This window comes from Trachypithecus francoisi, unplaced genomic scaffold, assembly GCF_009764315.1.
Source record: "Trachypithecus francoisi isolate TF-2019V2 unplaced genomic scaffold, Tfra_2.0 Lachesis_group18, whole genome shotgun sequence".
Classification (NCBI taxonomy): domain Eukaryota; kingdom Metazoa; phylum Chordata; class Mammalia; order Primates; family Cercopithecidae; genus Trachypithecus; species Trachypithecus francoisi.
In genome coordinates, this window is record NW_022681463.1 from 1,282,880 (window position 1) to 1,285,086 (window position 2,207).

The 2,207-nt window shown below is 60.7% G+C and overlaps 1 pseudogene; it reads left to right on the forward strand.

Moving 5' to 3' along the window:
- Positions 1 to 552: 552 nt before the first annotated feature.
- On the forward strand, positions 553 to 1,710 carry LOC117063638 (annotated as a pseudogene).
- Positions 1,711 to 2,207: the final 497 nt, after the last annotated feature.

Below are 2,207 nucleotides of genomic sequence, written 5' to 3' on the forward strand. Positions count from 1 at the left end.
AGAACTTCAGGTTGAGTACTTGGACTCCTTGAGCCTTCTGCTGTTTGTCTCCGGGACGTTTAACACTCTTAAAAGGGGAAAACTGTCCAGTTCAATTTTGCTTCCTGGGACATTACAGGTTTTTCAAAAGTTTGATGAAAGCATTCACTAAGGAGTGATTCCACTTTCTCTGGTGGCTGAGAAATACGCGTCTGAGGGGTAGCATCAGGTCTCCCCACCTATGGACCTCACCCTGGCTCCCCCCTCATAAATCTGACCTCTAACTGTAACTGTCTTGGCCTCATTCCGTGGGTGTGGATGCTCCTGCTTGAAACGCATTTTCAGCCCGCCAAATTCTTGGGAGAGTTTCTTCCACTCTCCAGGCGCTGAGAGCTACAAAGTTCAATCTGGCTTTCCAGTTTTTTTTTTTTCTTCCCATTACTAACGGAAGAAATCAAGAAGCGCCAGGCAGAAGGGCCCTGCACCCACCAATCAGAGCCCAGCCGAAGGCCAGAGCAGGAAGTGCGGGGGTGGGACGGGCGGTGACAACCCCTGGCCCCCGGGGACCCGCGGGCCTGGGCAGAGGTCGGTGAGGTCGCTGCGCGACAGCTCCGGGCCCGCGCCTTTCGCTTTCTCCCGCCCAGCAAGTGAGAGGATAAATCACGGGGCGGGGGCAGTGCGCCCCCAGCAACCGCGCACCGCGCGCACAGACCCCCGCTACACGCGCGTCCCAGGCGGGGTCGACCCAGACGAGTCACGGGGCGGCGCACAGCCCCACTAGCAGGGCAGCCAGGACCCACGCGCGCGGGTCCACGCAGCCACCTAGATAAGTGACAAAACACTCAGGAAGTCATCATGCGGGGCCAGGAAAGAGTCCCCACCCAGAGTCAGGGACTCCCTCGTCTGAGGGTCCGCGCAGTCCCCTCGGTGAGTCTGGCGAAGCAGCCTCACGGCGAGGGAGGGCGGGGAGGGCGTTGGAGTCTCCACACGCGGTGACCCGGACCCCGTTCCATGAGTGGGTCCATGCAGGGCCCACTCTGCCGCACGCGGGGACCAGCCAGGCCGCGGAGGACCGGGCAGAAGCCAGCGCCCGGGTCCATGCAGTCCCCTCCGCGGCAGACGCGGGGAGCCGGGGAGCAGTGGGGATCGGCCCACACCCGCAGGGCGCCCGGGACCCCCACGCTGGCCCACGCGGTATCGCAGCAGACGCGAAGCCCCAGGTGCCACCCGAGGCGGAGACAAAGCCCAGGCGCACGGACTCGGAGTCCCGACCCCGGACCCTGCGGAGCCCAGCTCGGAGCCGCCATGCCCGGCGCAGAGACCCCCGCCCGGTCCGGAGACCCCGTCGCCAGTCGCCCAGTCTCACCTCGGGCCGCCGCCTCCCAGCCCTAGCTCCTCGCCGCGGCGCCTGGGCCGACTAGAGCGCAGCTGAGCAGCCGACAGAGACGCAGCAGCCTCAACAAGGGAGCTCCTGGGCGGAGCCGCCGCCGCCGCCGCCACTTCAGCCCGTGTTCCCCGCTCAGGATCCCGCTCCGATCAAGGAGCTGCAGCTGGCGCTGGGCTGAGGCCGGGACACCCACCATGCAGGTGTACAGGGCCCCGCCCGCCGCCCGCCGTCCCGCCCCCAGCGGAGCCGGGCGCCCAGGGCCCGCCCCCCGGCCAATGGGGAGCGAGCTGTGCAGAGAGGGCGGGGCCTTAGGTAACATAGGGAGGTTGGGCCTTAGGCCTTAGGTAACATAGCATACGGTTGTAATCCCAGCTACTCAGGAGGCTGAGGCAGCAGAATCACTTGAACCCAGGAGGCGGAGGTTGCAGTGAGCCGAGATTGTGCCACTGCACTCCAGCCTGGCGACAGAGTGAGACTCCATCTCAAAAATAAATAAATAAATAAAGCCCCATGAATGTAAGAAATGTGGTAAAACATTTACTCTTTCCCATTCCCTCAAACATGAAAGAGCTCACACTGCAGAGAAACCTTAAGAATGTAGGAAATGTGGTCAAGCCTTCAGGTTGACTTTTATGGAGACAATGCTTATTACAAAGCACTGTGAGAAATGGGAAAGTTATTCTTCAAAGATTGTAAAAAGTCACAATTTCTAACTATAAGATTGCTATCCACTATTTTTATGTATGTGTGTGTGTGTGTGTGTGTGTGTGTTCCAAATCAGTTGTCCTAACTTGCTCCGGCATGCCTGGACAGAACTAGACAAGCCCCAGCCCATAGTGTC